Source organism: Sturnira hondurensis, unplaced genomic scaffold (genome assembly GCF_014824575.4).
Source record: "Sturnira hondurensis isolate 20B ecotype Veracruz unplaced genomic scaffold, ASM1482457v3 Scaffold0006413, whole genome shotgun sequence".
In the NCBI taxonomy this organism is placed as follows: domain Eukaryota; kingdom Metazoa; phylum Chordata; class Mammalia; order Chiroptera; family Phyllostomidae; genus Sturnira; species Sturnira hondurensis.
In genome coordinates this window covers 11209383-11236762 of record NW_028079044.1, presented here as the reverse complement: position 1 = coordinate 11236762, position 27380 = coordinate 11209383, and the positions used below count along the sequence as shown (strand labels likewise).

The window sequence follows — 27380 nt, the reverse complement described above, 5'->3', positions numbered from 1 at the left end:
GCCATGAAATATGAAAAATAGAGATATTTATTAAAGAAGACACAAGAAACATTGTACATAGGACAGTGATGTCTTTGTCTTCTTCAAAGTAGGCACCTTGAGACCTCACACAGCTCTCCCAATTGCCATCAGCTGCTCTGTCATATTTTCCTGAATCTCATTGAAGTTCAGAAATATCTTCCCTTTCAAATGTGACTTTAGGTTTGGGAAAAGCCAGAAGTTGCAGGGTGCCAAATCCGGGCTGTAGAGGAGCTGTGTCACCTGGGTGATTTGATGTTTTGCTAAAAAACTCTGCATGAGATGTGATGCATGAGCAGGTGCATTCTTGTGATGAAGCTGCCAGTCACCAGTTGCCCATAGCTGCAGCCTTCTAAAATCATCTGAATAGTTTCTGCAGGGGGATGTTCATGCTTAATACAAAATCTGGTGCAGATTCATTGCTCTACTCAGTCATTTTGAATACAACAGCCACATAGTACACATACTAACTTAATGATGTCTACCACTCCCTCTGACTAGTACAGTGAAGTCATCATTGTTCACACATGCACATTCCAATCCACTGTCCTTGGCTGCCAGGTTAAATCAATGTTGTGCAAACCATTCTTGTCATATTATATTAACAATGTCTGGACTTTTTTCAGACAGACATTGTATATTTTATCCACCCAGCTGAATCTTAAAGCCCATTTCAGGTCTTATTTCCTCATTCATTTAGGGAAATTTAATTGGGTCTCAAAAACTGTTTTAGGTATTGGAATAATGAAGATAAGGACAATACAGTTCCCACCATCACAAACTTCCAGCTTTGTAGAGTAGTAAGCGACATAGACAGGACCAGATAGTGGAAGACACTGTAAGCCAGTCTAACCAAGAAGTATGGGTTTTATCTTACAACAGTGGTGAGCTATTAAACAGTCTTAAGAAAGAGAAGCATGATTAAGTCTGCATTTTAGAAAAATCAGTTTGACAATGACAAGCCAGATGGATAGGAAGGAACAGTGGTTGGACAGAAGTAAAGCAGAGGGGAAGGAAAGCCAAATTCTAAAGCTATGAAAGATATAGAAATAACAAAATTTTAGTAACAAATTGAGTGATAAGACTGAGGGAGGGATTCTGATCTGGGTGACCAGAAGGAAGATTCTGATCATTAGCAGAGGAGAAGAAAGAATTGGGTTAGTGGGAAAATGAATTCAATTTGAATATGTTTTGTTGCAGGTGATTTTGGGAAGTCTGGGTATCAACATCAAGTTTGCTGTTGTAGATGTTTGTCTAAAACTCATGAAAAAGGTAAGGTTTTGTGTTAAGGGTTCAGGAGTCATACCTTATAAATTGTAGCTGAAAAATTGTTTTGAATGATATTGCCAGTTCTGTAGCTAGTCCACAATACTCCCTAGTCCCAAAAGCCTTGTATTCATCCAGCTTTCATTGTTTTAATTAATTTATTATTCATTTCTTTATTTGGTTGAATACTTCTTATCAAATTCCAATATCATATCCCAGGTGGCATTAAAGACTCTGGGTTTACATAGATTATTCCCTACCCTTAAGGATCTTATAACCTGGCTGTTGATTATAAAATATAATATTGGAGGCAAGACTATTATGAATTGGACACTCCTCCAGGATGCAGTATATGCACTGAATCAGAGGCCTCTATGGTGCTATATCCAGTAGGAAGAAAATATGTGCCTAAAAACAAAGTGGAAGCAAGAGTCACTTACTGTCACTCCCAATGACTGTCTGGAGGATTTTGTGTTTCTCATCCTTGCAACTCTGTGCTCTGCAGAATTGGAGGGACTCATTAGGAAGTGCACTCTTGCCAATGGACACAGTGAACTACAAACTATGGCTGCTGCCTGGGCACTTTGGATCCCTGCGTCCAGGGACCAGCAAGCAAAAAGAAGAGTCACATTGGCAGAGGTTCTTGTCCGTGATCAGCAAGTAGAGGCAGGGCTCCTATTACACAATGAGAGCAGGAAAGAATATATGTGGAACTCAGATGATTCACATGTGTGCCTCTGGCACTCTGTTATTGAACTGTGACCTTGAGTGGACAGTGCAGCAATCCCAACCTAAGAACGGTATGATTAACAAAAGCTCACACCCCTCAGAATACAGGGACATGGAGGATCTTCTCTCTGAACCTGTGTGGAAAGGTAAATTTGTGCAGCACAAGGATGAACCATGGTGCCCATGGGTAGGTATGCTCTTTGAATGTCCCTTCAAGAACTTAGTGATGTCCCTTCAAGAATTTAGTGAAGGGAGAACTTAGTAAAGGGAGAACTTAGTTCTTGAGTCCCTTCAAGAACTTAGTGAAGGAAGAAGCTAGCTGACAGCCTCAAGTTGCAGCACCTTTGGGATCTGCTACAGCATTTGAGCTAAAGCTATACTTTCCCCTAATAGTCCCCAACCAATAACTGAGTATGGCAAGGATCTGCCCACACCCTTACTTATGTTTGGTAACTTCTTTACCTCAACCCTAACTGTGGGGTTCCAACAGGAGCAACCAAGCTCCTATATGCCCAATTCCCTCAGCTAAGGTTGATTGGTTTAAGAGTGGGTGCCTGACGCAAGCTAGGCCCCTCGTAGTTCTTCCCTTAGATTTTTTTTAAACTATAACAGAAAAGAGACTCCTTCCACTGAAGGAAAGTGCCAGAATTAGACTCGGGAGTTGTTGGTTTCTGACCACGTGACAAAGCCCTTCTGCAATGATCAAGAATGAAGTTAATACACAGAGAAGCACAGAGACAAGAGACAGAGAGTGCTAACAGCATTCAAGTTCTTGATGTGCAGCTTATACTCAGCTCTCCCAGGGTTTCATTGTTCCAATCTTTTCCTTCTATTGAGTAAGATAGGTTACTATGTTTCCAATAAATACTCTAATAGAAATCAGATGTCACATAAGTTCTGTCACACATTTAGAAGTATTCCATACTTATTTTATATTAATAGTTAACAGTTATTGAATTGAAAGTTTATGATATTCCAGAAACTGGCCTGAGCACTTTACATGTATGAACTCATTTTGTCCTCTCAGCTGTCATGAGTCTACCCAAAAGCCCTCTCTATTGTTTTTCCCAATTTACATATAAAGAAACAAAAATACTTTATTTATTTTTAGAGAAAGGGGAAGGGAGGGAGAAAGAGAAGAAGAGAAACATCACTGTGTGGTTACCTTTCATGAGCCCCAACCTGAGACCTGGCCTGCAGCCCAGGCATGTGCCCTGACTGGGAATCAAACCAGCAACCCTTTGTTTGCAGGCTGCACTCAATCCACTGAGCCACACCAGTCAGGATGGATACTTTATTTTTAAATTAAAAATAAAGAAATAGATTCTACCACCTATCCTTTTAATAGGGCCTCTAGAGATATGCAATCTTTAGCATTTTAGTATCTTACCCAGTGATGCCTGCTAGGATTTGTAGCTTGAGCAAGACAGGTTTTGATCACAAGTGTCTAGCACCTCAGCAAGGCCCATTGTTAGAAATAGGGAGAGTAGCAATATACATAAGCACACTAATAATTTCTATATATACACATTTTGTAACCTTAAACTGGGATTCAAAATTTGACAAGTATGAGTACTTACATGGGAAGAGCAGGTAATTAGGGACAATCCTGGAAGTCCAAGAAGAATACTACCAGCACCTATCAATAGAGACTTCTAGAAGGCCAACCACTTCCCTCACTGAAGCATAAAATCCACTGACAACAGGACACTCCTTTATATGAAGCATCCACACAACCTCTGCTGTTTTTTAAAATTAAACACTCTGGAGAGGTATAATTATGTAATAATACCTTCCATACTGCAAGGGTAAGAGGAGTAGGAGGGATGGAGAGGAAGAAAGAATGGAGAGGCCTAGAGTAGGGGGGAAAAAGGTAGGGAAAGGCCTTCCAACCCCACCACTTACCTGAAACTTCTGTTAGTACCAGGACCTAGGTCTAGATCAAAGCTATCCAACAGAAATACAATGTGTACCACACATTTGATGAACATTTTTCTAGTAGGCACATTAAACTTTAAAAGTGGGTGAAATTAATATAAGTAATACATTTATTTAAACCAACATATTAAAAATATTTCAATATCTAGCCAATTAAAATTTATTAATCTATTTTATATTCATTTCTTTCATATGTCTTTGCAATCCAGATAAGAGATGATGACCATGCAAATATATGATATGTATAGCAAATATCAATTCCAATGCTAACTGTATTTAGATTTCACAAAAGTTTAAATTGAAAAAGTAATTTCATATACTAAGTTGTTAAAAATGTACTTAAAGTTTTCCGAAAACTGAATCATGTATCATATTTTAAATTTAAGTTTAAACTAATTAAAATTAAATTACATTAAAATGTTTAGTTCCTTGGTTAGAGTAGTCACATTTTAAGTGCTCAGTAGCCATGTATGGCTAGTGGCTACCGTGTTAGACAACACAGATGAAGAACATTCCATCAGTGCAGAAGGTGTTAGGGTACTATGCAGCTCTAGATGGTTCTTTGGTGTGCAGTAAACTTCATTAACTACTTGGTCAGGCAGAGTCAGGGAAGTTGGCTATGTACATAAAATAGGTTCCTTAGCTTTTCAGAAGCCTTTCTATGCCACTCCCTTGACTCCAAAACTAAGACTTCAGACCCTTTCCCCCATGCTGCCCAACTGCTATGCCAGCAGGCTGGGAAAGGGCAAGGACTCTGGAATCAGAGATCTCAGTTTTAATCTCAGCTTATCACTTACCAGTTGACTTTCAACAGGTTGCTTAACTTCTGTAAACCTCAGTTTTCTCAGTAATTAATTGACAATATTTTAAAGGATTGATGTAAGGAGTAAGTGACATAACATGCACAAGACAATCAGTACAATGCTTGTCACACAGAAAGGAATAAATAAATGGTAGTTGCTGAACAAAAAATTCTATATGCAGTTTTATATATGCTTCCACAGTTTCCTGCCCACCTATGCTTGGTTATTCCTTGATATTCTCAAGCTGGGCAGGTATCAGTAGGATGGGATTAGAAGTAGGGCAGGGCCCTGGCATCTCAGCACTGGAATATGCCCCAGCTCAACTCTGTGGTTAATTTATGAACAATTTTTGCTGCTACTGCTGTCATCAGCTCTTCTTTCCTTGTGTACAGTTCAGATGGCTTTTGCTCTGGAACTCCAAGTCCCATATGGCCCCTTCTTTCTACTCTGAACTAGAACAAGTGATTAACATCATGAAAGAGCCATCAACATTCTTTCCAAGGACATCTCTGACCTCATTAAGTCCAAACCCACAGGCACATACTCTTCAATCTCTCTGTGGCATGTGACACTGTTGCTTCTCCCTCCTCATCCTGGTTCTTCTTTAAGAAGCAGGCCATTCAACCATTGTCTTTTGCAAAGGCAGATCTTCTCTTTACTGCTCCCTAGGCCTGACCTTCTCCAAGATACAGTATCATTTACTCCTAGACCTCAGCTCAATGCCCCTACACTGAGGACTTCAAAACCTGTACCTCCAGCTCCACCTTCAGATTCAGGCCCAGCTCATTGCTCTCTCCTCACCTTCAAAGCATGTTTCAGACCATGAAAGACCAGCTGGAGCAGCAGGTACATATCCTGCAAGCCAACATCTGGTGGCAGCAGGAGAAGCTTCATGAGACCCAGGAGCAGCTCTGCCTGGTCCAGAACTCCAATATCCAGATGGTTCTAGAGCAGCCAGCTGTTTCAGCAGTGCCAGAGGCCTGATGCCCAACAGCAGATTCTGTAGAGGTCAACTTCAGGGACCCAGTCCTCACTCATGTTCTTTGCAATCCTTAGGACCACCTCCAAAATTCATTCAATTGACACTGTCATCTGCTTCATAAAGGTTTGAAGTTTAGTGAAGGAGATAGAGAAGATACACCTAACTCAGCCTTTGGGGTCAAAAAGCCTCCACCAAAGGAAAAAAAATCTATGCTGAATCAAGAAGACTAGTTGGAATTAGAAAGGAACAAAATGGAGTAGGAAGGATGATCCCAGGCAGAGGAAGCAGTGAGTGCAAGTGCCTGAAAATAGAAAGAGTTGGGAGGCTGCAAGTGGTTTTGTGTGGCAGGTGCTAAAGCAGTAGCCTCAGATAGAGATGAGCTAGTATCTAGGTTGAGGGTACAGGAAACCATTAAATGCTTTTATCAGAATAGAGGCAGGTTCAGATATGCATATGAGAAAAAATCACTGTGGCTGCAGTGTAGAGAATGGACATGAGAGGGGCCCAAAGAGTGGAGGGCAGGGTGACCAATTATCTGGCCACTGCCACAATCCAGATAAGAGATGATGACCATGCAAATTAAGATGGTAGCTGCCTAGATGAGGAGAAGTGGAGAGAAATCCAGAAATGAGACTGTACAGGTGGTTGATTACATGTTATTAGATGTGGAGGGCAGCTAAGGAATCAAGGGCAATGTTTACATTTGGAAGTGGGCAACTGTACAGACAGTGGTAGAATCACTGAGAGGAAGGCACAGAAGGGACAAGTATAGGAGAATGTTGAAGCATTTTGCTTGGGATTTACTGAGTTGAGGTGTCAGTGGGACACCCTTATCAGGATGTGAGATAGACAGTGGTCCATGGGTTTATAGCTCACATGAAATAAATCTTGATATAGAGACCAAGGTTTGAGTTTCATCAATGGCAACTTAAGCAATAGGAGTACATAAATACTCCTATTTATGTATGTCCAAAGGGATATAAAGTGAGAAGAAAAGCAAGATGAGGAAGGAACTCTGAGGCATACCAATATTTAGGAGGCAAATAAAAAAAGAAATATCTTAAAGGGGACTGAGAAGAAGAAGCCAGAGAAACATGGGGAAAACCACACAAGTGCAGTCTTGTGGAACCAAAGAGAAGAGAGGAGTAGAGTTAAAGATGCTGAAAGTATAGTCAGTTTCAACAAGAGGGATTATGGGTCCCTCATTGAGAGCAGCCTAAGTTGAATTTGGGTGGCAAAAACCAGCCTGCAAGGGGTTGAGAAGAGACTGAATTGTAAGCAAATGTAGATGGTGAGCACAAAAATTGCCTTCAAGATCTCTAGTTGCGGACTTCCAGCAAAGATGGAGGCGTAGGTGGAAATACTGTACCTCCTTACACAACCAAATTTAAGGACAACAAAGATTTATAAAATAAAACACAACCAAAACAGACAGAAAATTGAACTGTACCAAAGTCTGACAACAATGAACCATTCATCCAGACCAGTAAGAGGGGTGGAGCTGGCGGCCTGCAAAGAGGGGTCGCAGCAGGAAGAAGCAGTGGCTGCTGGACCAACCCAGGTGTGCAGGTGGTGGTTGGCAGATCCCTGGCATGGGGTGGTAACAGGCAGACCCAGTGAGGGCTCAAGGTGGCTGGCAGACTGTGGTCACACATTCACATGCAGCTAAACCAGGTAAAAAAACAGAGAGTGAGACAGACCATGCAATGCAGGGCCCCAGTACCAGCAAATAAAGCCTAAAAGCACCGATTGAAAAAAACTTCTGGGAATCGAGGTGCCAGGAGAGGCTCCCAGCCTCACAGAAGAGTTTGTTGGAGAGACCCACAGGGTCCTAGAACATACACAAGCCCACACACCTGGGAACCAGGACCAGAAGGGCCAAATTTGCTTGTTGGAAGCAGCAGAGGGGACCGAAATCCAAGAGAGAATGGAACAAATGCCATTTCTCCTTCTCTGACCCCACCCCCAGTCACAACCCAGCCACTGAGTTGACCCACCCTGGTGAACACCTACACTTTCGCCCCTCATACATAGCAGGTGTGAACAGACCAAAACATTATGGCTCAAGCAGAAGAACAACTCAAAGCCCCAGAGCCAATACTTCTAAGTGACAAAGAGATAGCCAACCTATCAGATGCACAGTTCAAAATACTGGTGATCAGGATGCTCACAGAACTGGTTGATTTTAGTCGCAAATTAGAGAAAAAAATGAAGGCTACAATAAGTGAAATGAAGCAAAATGCACAGGGAATCAATAGTGATGGAAAGTCCCAGTTGGGACTCAAATCAATGGAGTGGACCAGAAGGAAGAAAGAAACATTCAACCAGAAAAGAATGAAAAAACAAGAATTCAAAAAAATGAGGAGAGGCTTAGGAACCTCCAGGACATCTTTAAACGTTCCAACATCCAAATTATAGGAGTACCAGAAGGGGAAGAGCAATAAGTGGAAAACTTATTTGAACAAATAATAAAGGAGAACTTCCCCACTCTGGCAAAGGAAATAGACTTCCAGGAAGTCCAGGAAGCTCAAAGAGTCCCAAAGAAGGTGGACCCAAAGAGGAACACACCAAGGCACATCATAATTACATTAGCCAAGACCAAAATGAAGGAGAGAATCCTAGAAGCAGCAAGGGATAAGGGGACAGTCACCTACAAAGGAGTACCCATCAGAGTGTCAGCTGATTTCTCAAAAGAGACCTTACAGGCAAGAAGGGACTGGAAAGAAGTATTCCAAGTCATGAAATCCAAAGACCTCCATCCAAGATTGCTCTATCCAGCCAAGCTTTCATTTAGAATGGAAGGGCAGATAGAGTGCTTCTCAGATAAGGTCAAGTTCAAGGAGTTCATCATCACCAAGCCCTTATTATATGAAATGTTTAAGGAACTTATCTAAGAAAAAGAAGATAGAAAATATGAACAGTGAAAGGAAGCAAACTCACAGTTATTAACAACCACATCTAAAACAAAGCAAACTGAGCAGACAGCTAGATCAGGAGCAGAACCATAGAAATGGAGATCACATGGAGGGTTAGCAGCAGGGGAGGGGAAGGAGGAGAAGTGGGGAGAAGGTACAGAGAATAAGTAGCATAGATGGTAGGTAGAGAATGGGGGAGGGCAAGAATAGTATGGGAAATGTAGAAGCTAAAGAACTTAGGACACATGGACATGAACTAAAGGGAGGGAATGGGGGGAGAGGGTGTGCAGGGTGGAGCAGAATGAAGGGAGGGAAATGGGACAACTGTAATGGCATAATCAATAAAATATATTTAAAAAAATAAATAAGTGACCAAATTCAGTCACTTAATTACGCCTTAAAAAAATCTCTAATTGCAATAAGTTTGTTGTGAAGATTAGACAAGATGATGAAAGTAAAGTGATTAGCACAATGCATGGCACATAACAATAATTCAGTAAATGTTAGCTACTACTATTATTATTATATTAAGGAATATTTTTAAGGAAGAAGAGAGATGAGAAGAAGAGAAATGATGGTAGCTATATGGAGATGTGATTTAAGGAGGATTTTTTTTAAACATTTTATTTATTTTTGGAGACAGGGGAAGGGAGGGAGAGAGAAAGGGAGAGAAACATTGATGAGTGAGAGATACATTGATTGGTTGCCTCCCTCACACCGGCAAATGGGGGCCTGGCCCACAACCCAGCCATGTGCCCTGACTGGGAATGGAACTCGTGACGTTTCAGTTTGTAGGCCAGCACTTAATCTATGGAGCCACACCAGCCAGGGTGTGGAGGGTTATTTTTTAAGGGCTCTCTTCTTACCATATTGAAAAGGGAAAAAAATCCTCAAAAACCTCATCAAAGAGATAGATACAAATGGTTCAAAAAAAGCAACAATTGGTTGGGAGGTAGAGACAAAAAAACAAAACCAAGAAAGCAACAATCCTCTGAGCCACTCTTTTCCAGGCCAGAGACAACTCTTTTGAACTGCTTCTGTGTTGCTGTAGCCTCCATATCACTAGTTAACCTCCTAATATGACCATTTCTTGATTTATCAGCCTAGACATTATTCATTTCCTGATGGGTTGAATAAGAATTTAGTTTACATATCTTTCTGTTTCTCCTCTCTCACGAAAAGTAGTTGTATCCCCATTCTTGGTTTCTCTACTGGCCACCTTCGAAACCTATGTAAGCTCCACTTTTTCATACCATTAATCATAGACAGCGTCTCTTGGCCGTCTACATATAAGATGATGATGTTAGTAGCCTACACTTCCCATCATCTCTCAAGGGGAAAGCTTTGTTTTTGTTTTTAAATGTGGGAGATTCTTGATTAGGTTTAAATGGAAAGGAATCAATGAAAGTAAACAGTTGAAGACAAATGACAAACCAATTGTTAGCATGAGGTCCCTGGACAGGCAGAAGATGAGTTCTTCAAAATGGCACCACCAATTTCCTGGCACAAGTCTTAGAAACTTCTAGAACATATGGAACTCTTTTGTACCCTGGATCCAGTCAGCTGTAAAATTTCATAGATTCCATCTCTTCAGTTACCATCATTCTTTTTTGTTCTGTCCATGGCATTCATTATATCCGACCTGTTCAATAGACTTCTAACTGATCTCTCTTTCTCCTCACATTCCCTATTCACACTGATGCCAGGTTAATCTTAAAGCAGAGCTCTCATCAGCTTATTCCCTTGTAAAAATCCATAGTCTGGCTGTCAAGACCTTGTACAATGTGGTCCCAGCCCAGCATGGGGTAATGGAAGGTTCAACTAGGGAGGAGTGGGGTGGAGGACAAGGGCAAATGGGCTGTGTTTCCCTGGTATGAGCATGGTTCCTCAGGACCACTCATCCAACAAGAGCATCTGGGCCCTTCCAGAAGAGGTCGAGGCTGGTTAGGCACCCCAAATGTGTGTATTGCTAAGTCAAATAACCATAGCATAGGCTCTAGATCAGAAATTCTTTTAACATATCTTTTAGAACTTGACAAAAGAAGAAATATTTAGCCAATAAAAATTTAAAAGTTCAACATTGCTAGTCTACCGTGGTAGCCACGAGAATACTTATGCACTGTCTTTTAAAGGGCTTCCTTTGTATCCAGTGTTAAATGAATCAAGATCTGGACAGTTTAGCTGGCAGCTGTTTCTCTCCCCTTCTATGGTCTGAGTCCTTTAGGGAACTGGATATGCCTGGAATAGGGCACTAACTGTGGAGAGCATGTAAGGAATGTACCTCTGTCACAGGAGCTCTGACACTGGGCAAGATTATTTTTAGAGGTGACCTTCTAGGTTCCAAGGAAAAATAAGAAGACAGATGCAAACGATTTCCTTTGAGAGACTCACAGTAAACAAATTGGCATGCATACACTTGCTATTATCACATGTCCTGAATACAGGTCTCTTTAAGAGCAAACTCAGGTGAAGAGCTTTATTGAAAGCTCAAAGCCAACCAGGATGGAGAGAGGAGGAACTGAATGCAAGTTCACACTTTTAGCTGCTCACCAAATTGCAGGTGAAACAACTTAGTTATTTATTCCAAATTCTTGTAGAACATGTTGTTTTAAATAAAAGTTTTGATATTTTCACATGAATATATAGCAGGGCACCAAAATTTTACAGGGCACCAAACCTGGGCTGTAGGGGAGCTGTGTCACCTGGGTGATTTGATGTTTTGCTAAAAAAAAAACCCAAACAAACAAACAAACAAAAAACTCTGCATGAGATGTGATGCGTGAGCAGGTACATTCTTGTGATGAAGCTGCCAATCACCAATTGCCCATAGCTGCAGCCTTCTGAAATCATCTGAATAGTTTCTGCAGGGGAATGTTCACACTTAATGCAAAATTTAATGCCAATTCATTGCTCTACTCACTCAGTCATTTTGAATATAACAGTCACATAGTACACATACTCACTCAATGATGTCTACCACCCCCTCTGACTAGCACAGGAAAGTCATCATTGTTCACACACACATATTCCAATCCACTCTCCTTGGCTGCCAGGTTACATCAATGTCCTACAAACCATTCTTGTTATAACAATGCCTGGACTTTTTTTTGACAGACCTTGAATATAAGTCTCACTCATTCTATTGATGGACATAGAGATCATTTCCAGTGTATTACTATTACAATGTACCAGTAAACATCTTTGAACATATATCTTTGAGGACTTGCATGGAATTTTCTGTTGGACAGCTTCTGGGAAGAATTCCTTCCAAATCGTTTACATACTTTAAAAGTTTTTATTTAGTTATTGCTTTTCACCTGTCTCTTGAAACATATGAAAATAATTTCTCATGATGATTTAGCTCCTAACACTGTGCCTGACACATAGTAGTGGCTCATTAATTGCTGGTTAAATTAAAGAACATAAATATTAGTTATTGTTCTAGCTATGAAAAAGTAATGCATTTTACACTGTTGAAGCACATTGCTCTGCCTGCCTCACTCTTAATTGTCTCAGACAACTGAAGTATTTAAATGCTGGCAATATGTTATGTTCATAATAGTGGTTGTCATAATAGTATATGTAGTGAAAATATAAGTACATACCATAGTACATAGCGCTTATTTTTCCTTTTCTAAATTAGTTTTTATTTTATTGTGTTTTTGCCATTATCCTTATCCCCCCATACCTTCTTCCACCTCCACTGACCCCCCCACCCCCCCACAGCACTTCTGATTGTGTCCCTATCAACAAGCTAGTGTTGTCACCTGAAGCCATAGGCTTCTAGAGTTTACTGAAGTCTGGATATCAAATAGTCCGTCTTGTTTTTTTAAACAAAGAATTTAAAGCCCAGAAAGGTAGTGACTGGCCAAAGGTTTGAGAATTAATAAATTCTACTTAAAACACCTCTTGTTTTTCACCTTCCTTTCTTGACTTGAATGCACAAATTTAGTATCACTTTATTTAATTTGACTATATCATATATAAACAAGGCACATTATTGACTGAGATGTTTCCTCAAGTCTCCTTAGTTCTGTCAATTTACCTGCCTAGAGTTTTCTTTCTTGCTCTCTAATTTTCTACATCAAGTCAGCCAAGGATTATAAATTAAATAACTAGGCTTGTTAGAACTATATGTCCTGCTGGCTTTGGCAACATGCATACTAAAATTGGAACAATACAGAGATTAGCCTGGCCCCTGAGAAAGGATGACACACATATTTGGGAAGTGTTCCATATTTTTCTTAAAAAAAAAAAAAGAACTGGGATCTGAGTGTAGCCTAAAGTTTTCACGGCAATGAGACACAAGAGTCTCACCAGCTTTCTGTCAGCTATTTTGGCTACTCAGGACAGCTTTGTATGTGTGTGCAGATGCCCTTCCTAAGTTTTAGCAGCTTAGGAATATGTTGCCATATTCTGGATAGACAAGTTGATATCTATAAATATACATATATGTTTATAAAATACTATAAAAATATAAAATTATATATAGTATGTAATGGCTGAATACCTGGAAGATATTCAGAGCCATTTAGATTTTAAAATGTGCCTAGTTCTAAGGACACAAAGAGTCAAAGGGTCAAACAAGTAGTCAATGCTGTCAGCATCTGGCCAAGGTCTATTTAAAGGTCAGTGAAATAAGAATCCCTTTCCATCTCTTTGCTGGTACGTAATGCCAACTTTGGTTTCATCATCAGTAATTCAGGAATAGTATCTGTGGCAGGCAGAATAAGGGCTGCCCAAAGATGTCTACGTCCTAATTCCTGAAATCTGTGAATATGTTACCTTACATGGCAAAAGGGACTATGCACATGTAATTAAGTTAAGGATCTTGAGACTGAGAGAATTTCCTGGACCATTCAGGTGAGCCCAATGTGATTACAAGGGTCCTTAAAAGCGAAAGGGGAAGGCAGGAGAGTCAGAGTGGGAGATTGTGGACAGAAGCAGTGGTCAGAGTGATACTATTGCTGAAGGAAGAGACCATGAGCCAAGGAATGCAGGTGGCCTTTCGAAGCTGGAAAAGGCAAGGAAATGGATTCTCCTGAGAGCCTTTAGCAAAGAAGGTAGCCCATTGCTGACACCTTGATCTTAATCCAATGAGACTATTTTAGATTCCTTACCCCCAGAACTGTAAGATAATAAATAAGTGTTTTTTATAAGTCAGTGAGTTATAACAAACTACCATAAAGTAGTGCAAGTTTGAGTTTTGATTGAAAAACAACTGTTCTTTTGCATTTTAATAAAATATTTAAGGAATGTGAAACTGTTAAAGAAAAACTGAAAAACTAACCACATAATAATAATAGTTAACATTCAGTGAGTACATACTATATTCCAGATGTTGTGTTTTACAAAATTTCCTTTAAGGCTTACATCAATCCTTTGATGTAGGACTATGGCATTAATCTGTTTTAGACAGATAAGAAAGCAAATATAAAGGAGAGAAATAATTTAACTTTAATAAACAAAGAAATTAAGCCAAAGTTTCTTTTGGGAATGCACAGTATTCCATCCTTTCCTGTCAAGCAGGGAAAAGTTAAAAGTAGTTACCATAAACGTTAGGCAAAGGTAAAGTGTAAGATTCCTAAGGGATAGGCAATGCCCTGGGTTGTGAAAATATCCCATCTCAAATGCTTTAAGTTCCCACTGCAAGGCAGGCAGTTCCCCTCTGTTACAAGGGGTTTGGCCTATCAACAGGCAGACCACAGGTATACTCTTTCCTCCCCTACCATCCAGTCCCCCTGCCTAGAATCTTTGACCAATAACCTGAAATCATAACCCCAGTCTTAGTCTTTAACTGACAGTCCTGAATCTGACATAACATCAAATTAACAGTACGAAAATACATCTGTTCCCCTTCATTGGGTGTCACTGGGTAATGACTGCAACCTAAAATAGCATACACATGATGAAGAGATCAATATTTGTATACATATACCTTAGTTTCCCTTAGCTTTTATTTGAAAAAGTAGAGAAATTAATGTTATTTTTAATTTTTATTTATTGATTTGTGAGACAAAGAAAGAGAAACATTGATTTGTTGTTCCACTTATTTATATGGCTGCTTCTCATATGTTCCCTGACCAGAGACCAAACCCCCAACCTTGGTTTATTGGGTTGACATTCTAACCAACTGAGAGCTACAGGGCAAAATTAATATTATTTTAATGACACCTTATGTTTACAAGATGTAGTAACAAACTTTTAACTCTATGTTGTTTGTGTATTATGCTCTGTATTTTAAGATACTTGAAATGTTTTAGAGAATCTCACAGGCTAGAAAAAAATATGGCATTAGGTTGATTTTTTATTGAAATATTTAGGATTTTACCACTCGGGGTATAGTAGATACTTAAACACTTAAGTGGATTTGATTTAATGTGTAGGTTAGATTTTTATGTTGCACAAATGCCTAAGAGAATTTGATCTACTACATTTACACTAACTCCATAACATTTGCTAAGGACTTACTCCTTGCCATATACTGTTTTAAGTGCTTTCCACGCACTAACTCAGGTCAGACTCACAACAACTCTGAATTGTGTACTATTGCTACCCCCACTACTTTCAGACAATAAAAGAGGGACAACAAGTTACACGACTTAACCAAGATCACACAGCCAGCTCTGTTAGTAGCAGAGCAATCTGGCTGGGCGCCCACACTCCTTACCAATGCCTGTTCAGTGCACGGGAAGACTCTTACTGGAATACTTTGTAAGGACTCAGGACTGGATGGAGAATAGGCTGAGATGATATACGGAGTATTAAGTATGCCTTTTTAGGAGCTTGAAGTATGTGAAAAAAATCAGATATAGCAATGTGTGAATTTGTCATAAAGGAAATTTAATAAGTGAATTTTATAGACAGTATTCAAATGTGTAAGAGAATTTGATTTGTATGCTTTTGTGACTTTAATATATAATCCTTAAGAAAATTCTATCACATTTATAGATAGTATTTAAATGAAAATTTTAATATGTCAAATTAATAAGCTCAGTGTGTTAAAGAACACATGAAAATGTTTTATTTTAACATGAAAGTGATAGATTTATAAATGAATTTGAGACTTGTGTTAAATACTTAATAACAACTATCCTTAAAATTTACAACCCTAATCATTAAATATTGATTAAATGCAAACAGTTTGATGGGTGCCTCTTCCTCTTTTTTTTCCCCAACTTGGTGGTTTCCTCTTTATTGATGTGCCTCCTACCTTCCCCAACAATTTCAGTCCCTTCCATCTACGCCCAAAAAAAGGTAGTGAAAGGAAAAGATTGCTGGGGTTCTGAGCCCCTTGGCAGTTAGAAAGGGAACAGAAACAAAAACAATCACTTAATGTGACAGAGATGAACAATCAAGCCTAAAACAAAAAAGGAAAAGGTGGTAAAGACAGAGGAAAGAACGAGAAAGGAGAGAACTAGAAGCGATCTCCCCCATTGGTTCTAAGAGGTTCTGGAGAAGAGCCTCAAATATTAGGAAGTACAGGCAGGTCCTGAAGACAGGTCAAGGAAGGGGGTGCCCCTCTCTCTTTGTAGAATGGGACCTCCCACCACAGACGCAGCAGCTTCATCAGCCACAGACACTTTCATCACTGTAGGCAATGTATAGAAAGAAGTCTTCTTCGTGATGTTCCTGGTATAGCTGACCCATTGTGGCACTGGTGGGTGGAATGACATTGTTGACAAAGAAAAACAAGGCATCCTCAGCTCGGAGATGAATTCACTTCCGGATCAAGACATGGAACTGACTGACTCTGAGATCAGAAGTCACCTGGTATTTCTTCTTGTCCAGGTCTCCTATCCGAGCTTTGGGAGCCTTTTCTACTATCACTGGGACCTAGTCCGGATATTTCTTTCAGATCTTCTCTCCCTCAGAGGGGCGCTTCTCGAACGGATACCTTCTTATACTCCAGCTTCATTCTCCCGGGAACCGGGCTGGACCGGACTGGGCTTAGGGAACCCGGCCTCATGGGTGCCTTTTCATGAACAAAAATTGCCTCTGAAATTAAAAAATCTCAACTAACAATTGAAAGTTACAGCCCTGTTATGCAAAAGAGGAAACTAGGTAAGATAAACTTCCCAAGGTAACAAAACTGGGCGGTGGTGGTTCTATTCCAGCCCAGGCAACACAAGGCTGTCAAAGCCAGCACACTTAACCATTTTGCTATTCCGCCTCCAATGTATGGAGATTCCATTTCTATAGAAAACAATATCAGTTATGAATACACAACCTAGAGGAATATGCATCAACATAACAACACTGGTCTTTCCTGGAGTGGGAATTATCAAGGATGATTATTTTATTTCCATAGTATTTCAGAAAAGGCATTCTCTACCCCTTTGCCCCACTTTTCAACTAATCTCTTTGCTGACAATTTAAAAATAATATAATTCTGCACCTTTTTCTATTTTACTTTCTTCTCTGTGCTGTCAATCAGCATTTTTAGTCATTTCTTAATGTCTACCTCATGAGCTTTTTAAAAACTAATTAACATTCCTGCTTATGCTTCAAATACCACTCAGACATCATTCTTGAGTGAAACCTGTTTGTAGGGCCCCAACCTCACATGCTCTAGAAATAGCCATTCCTTCAGTTATGCTATATATGTACCTAATGCATGCTTTTATTTAAATTCATAAGACTGAATTATAGTTGGTTTTCTATCTGTCCTCTTCTCTCTTTGAGTGTGTGTTATATGTGTCTTTTTCCAGGTTCTAGTACATAATTTAGTTGGCTATGCCAAACATTTTGCAGTTTGTGGAGGCTGAAGTGTGCTTTGCACAGGCAATTGTGTAGTTTTTTTCTTTCCTTAAAAGGCTTACTGTCTTTCAGCCTTTTAATTATTTGTCTACCATTGGGATAGGTAATACAAATCAAGAGTCAGGTTAAACTAAAAGTGGAAGAATTCAATTAAGAAGTGTAAAAAAACTAGAAAAAATGGAATTCTCTGAAAACACAAAATCATTTGCAAGAAGTTCAGCATGGAGCCGTGTCACACAGTAACATCTGGGAGGAAGGTAGAAACTCCTTTTATTCTGGACTGCTTCAATGATGGGGATCTCGGGGTGGAGTAGTGTTTTGGATGGTGCAGCCCTGCAGACCACCTAACCCCCAAAGCACTGCCCCCTGCCCTCGCCTGCTATGGTTACTGGGGCTGGCACCCTTCCAAGTCTACGGCCAGGGCAGGATAGTGAAAATGAAAAAGAAGCCACCCTGATTGCCCGCTCTGAGGCTGGCGACTCTCACTGGTCACTTAGGCTGTATAAAGGATGGGAAGATCCTCGAGTTAGCTTACTGGTGGTGATCCTCTTTAACAGTTTGCCTTGTCCTCTGGGGTAGGGGTCTCCACTCCTCCTTTTGCAGAATAGTACAGCCCCACTGCCCACCTTTGGGAGGACCTGCTGCCACGTACCACCCTCCCAACAACCTCCCTGACTCTCTGCCTCTGTGAGGCCCCGTCCAGCCCCTGCGTCTCTGCCCCTGGGGAGGCTCCACTTGGCTCTGCCAATGTGGGGTGACGACTCAGGGAGGGCACTTTCTCTTCTCCTCCTCCTCTTGCCTCCCCAACCCCGCCTGTTCCTTCCCCCATCCCCCCTCCTGTAATTTAGTTTGGCATAGCCAACTAAATTATGTGCTAGAACCTGGAAAAAGACACATATAACACACACTTGGAAGGTAGTGAAAGGAAAAGATTGCTGGGGTTCTGAGCCCCTTGGCAGTTAGAATGGGAACAGAAACAAAAACAATCACTTGATGTGACAGAGATGAACAATCAAGTCTAAAACAAAAAAGGAAAAGGTGGTAAAGAAAGAGGAAAGAACGAGAAAGGAGAGAACTAGAAGCGATCTCCCCCATTGGTTCTAAGAGGTTCTGGAGAAGAGCCTCAAATTAGGAAGTACAGGCAGGTCCTGAAGAGAGGTCAAGGAAGGGGGTGCCCCTCTCTCTTTGTAGAATGGGACCGCCCCCCAGCACAGCTGAATCCTAGAGACCTGACAGAGCCTGGGCCCAGGGGCCTTGTCCAGGCCTGGGAATCCAGCGAATCCAGCGGCAGTGTTGAGTCTCCTTCTTCCAGATGCATCTCTGTAATGTGAGAATCTGTCTGGGAGAATCCTGAAGATCGTTTGGACAGTTCCTCCCGACTCACCAGCTCCACCCAAGTGGAAGAGATAAGAAGAGGCGTAGGTAAAGAGATTGTGGAAAGGAGACTTAGGAAGTGCTGGGAAAGTCAAGGTGCGAGGGCGTGAGAGTATTTAAAAAGTTTGAGGTGAATTCACTGTCAGTTAAATGGCTAGAATCTCACAAAGTGTGAAAACAAAGGAAGAAATGATGGGTTTGTTCATTTCTATTTGAGAAGCCCTATGTAGAAATTTAGAAATAGGAAGTTTATATTTTATCCTACCTAGTATTAAAAAGTGAATTGAGACCGGGTATATCCTAGATATGCTGTGTTCATTATTTCACTGAACCTTCACAACTCTGTGAGGTCACAATTATCCTCCATATTGCAGAGAAGAGTCAAGGCTTTGAGAAGCTAACTAACCCAAGGTCACATGGCTAGTGAGTGACCACTTTAAGATTGAACTCAGATCCCCTTCTCTCCAAATTAAAAAACATGCAGAATGTGAGTTGTACACATTTATCTAAGTACAACATAATGTGCAGTTTCAATGGGTAGGGTACATTTTATCTGAATTACATTCCAGTAAAGTTAAACTTTTAAAATAAGTTCATTCATATGCAGAATGAATATGATATTTAATATACTTTATTGATTATGCTATTACAGTTGTTCCATTTTCCCCCTTCACTTTCATCCACCCTGCACACTCCCTTGCACCCACATTTCCCCCTTTAGATCATGTCCATGTGTCATATATGTAAGTTCTTTGGCTTCTACATTTCACATACTATTTCTAACCACCCCCTTTCTATTTTCTACCTACCATCTACACTACTTATTCTCTGTACCTTTTCCTCCTCTCTCCCTCTTCTACTTCCCTGTTGCTAACCCTCCATGTGATCTCTATTTCTGTGGTTCTGTTCCTGTTCTAGTTGCTTTTGGTTTTGTTTTAGATGTGGTTGTTAATAACTGTGAGTTCACTGTCATTTTATTGTACATATTTTATATCTTCTTTTTCTTAGATAAATTCCTTTAACATTTCATATAATAAAGGCTTGGTTATGATGAACTCCTTGAGCTTGACCTTATCTGAGAAGCACTTTATCTACCCTTCCATTCTAAATGATACCTTTGCTGGATAGAGCAATCTTGGATGGAGGTCCTTGCCCTTCATGACTTGGAATACTTCTTTCCAGTCCTTCTTGCCTGTAAGGTCTCTTTTGAAAAATCACCTGACAGTCTGATGGGAACTCCTTTGCAGGTAACTGCCTCCTTTTCTCTTGCTGCTTCTAGGATTCTCTCCTTCATTTTAATCTTGGCTAATGTAATTATGATGTGCCTTGGTGTGTTGTTCCTTGGGTCCAACTTCTTTGGGACTCTCTGAACTTCCTGGACTTCCCAGAAGTCTATTTCCTTAGCCAGATTGGGGATGTTCTCCTTTATTATTTGTTCAAATAAGTTTTCCACTTGTCATTCCTCTTCCCCTTCTGGTACTCCTATAATTTGGATGTTGGAATGTTTAAAGATGTCCTGGAGGTTCCTAAGCCTCTCCTCATTTTTTTGAATTCTTGTTTCATTCTTTTCTGGTTGAATGTTTCTTTCTTCCTTCTGGTCAACTCCATTGATTTGAGTCCCAATTTCCTTCCCATCACTATTGGTTCCCTGTGCATTTTTCTTCATTTCAGTTAGTGGAGCCTTCATTTTTTCATATAATTGGTGACCAAATTCAACCAATTCTGTGAGCATCCTGATCACCAGTATTTTGAACTGTGCATCTGATAGGTTGGCTATCTCTTTATTGCTTGTCTGTATTTTTTCTGGAGCTTTGATCTGTTCTTTCGTTTGGACCATTTTTTTGGTCTTGACGTGCCTATTACATTACGAGGGGTGGAGCCTTAGGTATTTAACCAGGTGGGGTAACCCACATCACTGGGTTGTGATGCTGTATGTGGGAGCGGGGTTCGAGAGGAAACAGTGGCACTCACCCAACTCTCTGCTGGATTTCAGTCACTTCCACTTCCCACAAGCAAATTGGGCCCTTCTGGTGCTGATTCCCATGTGGGTAGGTTTGTGTACTGACTGCTAGGACCCTGTGGGTCTCCCCACAGGTGTTTTCAATCAGTGATTTGAAGCTTATTTCCCTGCACTGCAACCCTGGGTTGTGCGGTCCATCCTGCTTCCCCTTCGTTTTGCCTGGCTTATCTGCTAGAGAATGTGGGACTGCCTGGTCCACCAGCCACTGCCTCGCCATGAGTCCTCTCTGCCCTGGCTGCTCGACTTCACGCCTCCCACTAGTCTGGATGAATGTGTCTTCTTTAACTCCTTGGTTGTCGGACTTCCATACACTTCGCTTTTCTGTCAGTTATGGTTGTTTTTTGTTTTTAGATTGTTGTTGTCCTTCTTTTGGTTGTGCAAGGAGGCACAATGTGTCTACCTATGCCTCCATCTTGGCCAGAATTCTGAATATGATGTTTTTTGATAAAATTCATCAAAGAAACAGCATTATAATTATTTAATACATGAGAGGTGGAGGTGATATAAATACATTCATAACACACATTGAGAGATTGGTAACACCATAATCTAAGCCACCTAAATGACTTTCCCAAATTTCAGATACAGATTTATAGACATATCAACCAGGATGCTACCATGGGTAAGGAACAAGCTAGTCTGTAATGTTGTGGAAATCAACCAAGTGAATACAAAATTGGAAAAGACATCTGAAACATGTGATATCAGGCCTAACAAAAATATGAGTATGAGTCATTAAAACATTAGATACTTTTGTGAGAAGCTATTATATATATAATGTGTTAAAACTACATTATATATATAATATATATAATACAGTATAATTATAATCATATAATTATATGTATATAATACAGTGTATATTCTACTAAGCATTGTGATTATAAGCTGTGCAACAGAAATTATATGATTAAATTTATTTGGACAGTTTGTCAAAGCAAGCAGAGCATCAATTGTTGGTACATCTGTGTTTGAAGTCTGTGTTTGGTTTTAAAAAGAATGTATTGATTCACTTTATAGTGTTTCATTTTGAAGTTTTACCAATTTCAGAAACGTTTTGAATTTAAAGCTTTAATTACAATTTATAAACCGAACATTTTGTGAATTTTGTATCTGAACAATCCTGGTTGCCTATACATGTGTAGAAATAGGACACAAAATAAGTTCAGTTCTTTTCACAAGTGCCAAAACTGGCTTTCTTTGAATACTTAGACTGAAGGTTGCTTCCCCCACCCAATACTAATATGTCTATATTGGTAATTTTAACAGTTCTAATAATGGCAAACTCCACAAGGCCCCAGCATAGGATATGCCCAATAAGATTTCACTGTTAGGAATTCTGCACAATCTTAAGTTTTCCAAGAGAGTATTTTCTTTAGCAACAATCATGCAAGTGGTGACATATCTTGAGTAAAAATTTAATACATGGTTCTGTATACATTGTGGCTCAGTTGGTTGGGCATCATACTGCAAGGCTAAAGGTTTACTAGTGATTAGATTCCCCATACAGTCACATACCTGGGTTGCAGGTTCGGTCCTGGTCAGGGGTGCATGGGAGAGGCAGCATCGATATTTTTCTCCCTTCCTTTCTCCCTCCCTTTCCTTCTCTCTAAAAAAAGGAAGAAAATCTTTTTTAAAAGTTTATGTCCTTTAATCTAATAATTGCCCTCTTAAAAATATCCAAAGAAAATAGAAATTCAAGCAAAGATTTACATGTATATAAGATGTTCAGTGCAATGTCATTTAGAATGACAAAGATAGGAAAATATAATCTAAATCAACAATAGTAAAATAAGTAAATCGATATAGCAATTTCTGCTTAATTTTAAATATGATTATTTAAAATTTATGGAAATTTTAAAATGTGTTTCAAGTTCATTTGATCATATAGAGTATCACTCCAACTTTGTAAAAATTTATGCACCTGCAGAGAAGAAAGACTAGAAAGAAGTATATTAAAATGTGAACTGGTTATTTCTGAATAGTAGTATTATAGGCCATTTAAATTTTATGTATAAGGTTGTTTTTTATGTTTCCTATAATGAACATTATTTTTATAGTCAGAAAAATAACGAATGCTACTTTTTAAAAATAAAACAAAATTCTAGAGGCCTTAATAAAAACTTAACTTCTTGATTCGTAACTAAAAGAATGAGATATTAGTGTTATGTATGAAACCCAGAAATAACTCCAAACAATTACTACTTTAGAAATCAACTAGTCTCACCCCACTTCTGCCTTTCATTCTTATCCTCTAGTTGTTAAAAATGTTTCCTGTGGTTGAAAGCCTATTTCTACCAAAGTAAAACAGTATAAAATCAATTAAATATAAAAGCTTACACCTACATAAACTTAAAATGTTAACATAATAATAACACAAGCCCCGAACAAATGCTATGTATAATGACGTTTTCTTCTCTCCAAAAAGACTAAGAGCCCCAGGCCCTCTGCTAAATATTGCACAAATGCCAAAACTGAGGGTTTTTTTCTACTAGAGCACTCAACATATATATTTAAATATATACTAGGAAAAAGTCTGGAAGGCTATATCTTGATGTCAAGATATTAAGTATCTGGGTTGGTAGAATTATAAATGTCTTCACAACATTTTTGCTTGTCAGATTATCATATTATATTATCATATAATATTTTCAGATTATCATATAATGTGTAAACACAGCTTTTTCTAAAAAGGAAAAACAATTTTAATGTCATTTTGACAAATAAAGATGCTTCCCAGAGCTATTAGAATGAGTGTCTTTGAGACCTTCTTTAACTTGCAATTAGGAAAACAAATGACTTACAGTTTGGAGTTTTGACAGACTAAATAATATAGCTTGATATTTGGTATCTGCCTAATACTTGGGAGGACTAATATAAATTCAAATCCTTTGAACTTATTTATGAAGCAATTTAGGAAATCTTCTTGGAACTCAGTTGTACAACAACTATTTGAATGGATTATTTAATATCTTCCATTGGCAATTGTATAAATGGAGTCATATATTAATGAAAGATTTATAACAAGACAGATACTCCTATAGAGAGCAAACAAGAAACAGACAACAGTATGTATGGTGATTGCCAGAGAGAAAAGGGGGAGGAGGAAAGTAGAGGAGGGTAAAAGGGGCAATAAATGGTGATGGAATACTTGACTTGGGGTGGTGAACACACAGTAAAATATACAGTTGAGGTATTATAGAATTGTATACCTGCAACCTATATAATTTTATTAACCAATGTCACCCAAGTAAATACAATAAAAATTTTGAAAAAATGAAAATTAAACAAAATACCATGTGGAAACAGACAAGTTTACTAAAAGGACATCATCAAGTTAATAACTATTCTATAAATAAAAGCACCTGGAATATTTTTACATGTTAGACATTTTTGAGATAAATATTACCAGTGAGTTGGTGGCATGCTTCATTTTACAAAGTATATTAGCACAGTACTTTATATAAAGCAGATGTTCAAAATCTTTTTTCAAATATTTTTATTGATTTTAGAGAGAGAAGAAGGGAGAGATACAGAGAGAGAAAAGAAACAGAAACATCAATTTGTTGTTCCACTTATTTACATACTCATTGATTGATTCTCATATGGGCCCTGACCTGGAATCCAACCTGCAGCCTTGGTGTATCTGGACAGTGCTCTAACCAACTGAACTACCCAGGTGGGACCAATATCTTCTTATAAAAATGTATTTTGCTTCAAACTTATGCAACAGAAAATAATTCCTAGTGAAGAGCTGGAGCTCCCATCTCTACCTGTAAGTAATAAAAAGTACCCTCAACTCAGGTGTCAACAGAGGCTGAGAGAGTCCAGTACCCAACTGGCAATAATGAGGTGGCCACCCCCCAACTCCCACCCTTATCCTGCTGGAGCATTGTCAGAGGAAACCAGCTAAAACTGAAGTTTTTAATAGAATACATGTGGTTGGTCTCCTTTGAAGCACGAAAGTTTTTAATTTTGATAAAGTCCAATTTATCTATAATATTTTTTCTGTCATTGTTTTTGCTTTTGGTATAATCTCAAAGAATCCTTTGCCATATCCAAAATCATGAAGATGTATTCCTATGTTTTCTATAAGAGTTTTATAGTTTTAGCTCTGATGTTCAGGTCTTTGATCCATTTTGAGCTCATTTTTGTATATAGTTTAGGGTAAGTGTCCAACTTCATTCTTTTACCTGTGGCTATACAGTTTTTCCAGGATTTGTTTAAAGAATATCTTTCCCATTGAATGGTCTTGGCATACTTGTCAAAAATCAACTGACTGCTGATGTGTAGGTTTATTTGTGGACTCTCAAGTCTATTCTCTTGATCTGCATGTCTGTCCTTGTGCCAGTACCACACTCTCTTGATCATTGTTGTTTTGTAGTAAGTTTTGAAATTGGGAACTGAGTTTTCCAACCTTGTTCAACTTCCTCAGGATTAATTTGGTTATTCTGAGCCTCTTGCAATTAATTCCATATAAATTTTAGAATCAGTTTGTAAATATCTATAAAAAGTCAGTGGCAGTTCTGATAGGGATTGAGTTGGGTATGTAAGTAAGTTTCAAGAGCATTGCATCTTAATAATGTTAAGTCTTCTGACCCAACAACAAGGATTTTCCATTTTCTTATATCTCCTTTAATTTCTTTCAGTAATGTTTCACATTTTCAGAATGAAAGTTTTGACTTCTTGCTAACTTTATTCCTAAGTATTTCATTCTTTTTGAGGTTCTGACACTATTATTAAGAAGATAATGGAATTATCTTCTTAATTTCATTTTTTAATTGTTCACTTCAAGTATATAAAACTACAATTAATTTTTACATATCAAACGCATGTCCTATAACCTTGTAAACTTGTTTTCTAGTTCTAATAGTTTTTTAGTGGGTTTCTTAGAATATTCTATATAAAAGATGATAATATCTGTGAATAGAGATAATTTTATTTCTTCCTTTCTAATCTGGATGACTTTATTTTTCTTGACTAATTACCTGGTCAGCCCTGCCTGGTAGTTGGTTAGAGTGTTGTCCCAATATGCCAAGGTTTTGGGTTCAATTCCTGGTCAGGGCACATACAAGAAGCAACCAATGATGCATAAATAAGTGAACTAACAAATCAATGTCTCTCTCTTTCTCTACCCCTTCTTCTCTCTCAAATCAATAAATTAAAAAATTAATATAAGTAAATAAAATGACTTATTAATTAATTGATTTTAGGATATTAAGCCAACATTGCACTCCTGAGGTAAATTAAATTTAGTGATAGTATATAATTCTTTCCTATAAGCTTCTGAATTTAGTTTGCTAGTATTTTGTTGAGGATTTTTACATCCATATTCTTATGAGGTACAGATAGCTCCCTTCCTGGAGCAGATTCTTTCTCTATCTTAATTGTTTTTAGATAAGTCCTGGCTGGTGTGGTTCAGTGGCTTGAGTGCCAGCCTGCAAAACAAAAGGTTGCTGGTTCAATTCTCAGTCAGGGTACATGCCTGGGTTGTGACCCAGTTGCGGGTGTGTGACAGGCAACATCTCTCATGCATCTATGTTTCTTTCCCTCTCTTTCTGTCTCCCTTCTCCTCTCTCTAAAAATAAATAAATAAAATATTTAAAAAAAATTTTTAGTTAAGCCAAAAGATTTTTCTGCATCTTTTGTTTCATAAAAATAACCAGCTTAAAATAATCAATATCCCCAAAAGTTTATATTTCAAAGCAGCAAACTCTGCTTCCCCTCTCAGGTAGAAAGTGCATTTTGGTGTTTATAATATTTAAGAATCTTGGAAAATGGTTTGACATGAACTTTGGTCACATTTTTCTGAGTAGCTTTGGTTCTTTGCTAAAAGATTGTGAAAGCAAGTTTGCCTGATTTAGCCAAAATGACACCAATTTCCTGAGGCAGCAGTAAGCCACTTACTTCATACCAGCATAACCTACTTTCAGACTAATTTCTAGACAGGTGGGTAGTATGAAATCCCTGTTGCTGGTGATTCTTGGATTCAGGATATTTATGACTGCTTTTGATTTGTTAATGCTCAATGTCCAGTCAAGCAGTAGAGGTCATAGAACCTGCGCCCAAGAGATGGAGAGCCAGCCTGGCTTTAGCCCATTGGAGGAGCATAGGTGACTCAGGTGGTTCAGCAGCAATTGTTTGGAAAGAGGAATTTGACCCTGCTCTCACGTTATTCAGCTCTCCTAACCTTTAGCAGTTCATTACCCATAGGGCAAAACATGAATTTCTCCAACATCAGGCTTGATTGTACCTGTTGTGCCTATGTTTGGTAGATTCAGTAGTGAAGCCATCTACACTTTTCTTTGTGGATTACTTTTTTATTACTAATTCAATCTATTCACTTGTAGATCTATTCAAATTCTCTACTTCTTGAGTTACTTTGGGTAGTTCGTGTCTTTCCTGGAGTTTATCTATTTCATCTAAGTTATCTCATTTATTAGCATACAATTAGTCATGGTATTCTTCCTTATCACTACTCCTAAACATGACTCATACTTCCTTGTCCTTTCTTTTCATTTATTTATTTTTTTAGAGATAGAGAAAGTGAGAGAAAAAAAACATTAATCTGGTTT

The 27380-nt window shown here is 38.8% G+C and overlaps 1 long non-coding RNA gene and 2 pseudogenes across 1 annotated transcript; 2 read left to right on the top strand and 1 right to left on the bottom strand.

Moving 5' to 3' along the window:
• Positions 1–12793: 12793 nt before the first annotated feature.
• Positions 12794–12894, top strand: LOC118988999 (uncharacterized; annotated as a pseudogene).
• Positions 12895–15849: 2955 nt separating this feature from the next.
• Positions 15850–18427, top strand: LOC118988902 (uncharacterized). Its single transcript, XR_005066866.1, has 2 exons — positions 15850–15908; positions 18327–18427. It is a non-coding gene; the product is annotated as an uncharacterized LOC118988902 (long non-coding RNA).
• Positions 16066–16569, bottom strand: LOC118988901 (gamma-aminobutyric acid receptor-associated protein-like; annotated as a pseudogene).
• Positions 18428–27380: the final 8953 nt, after the last annotated feature.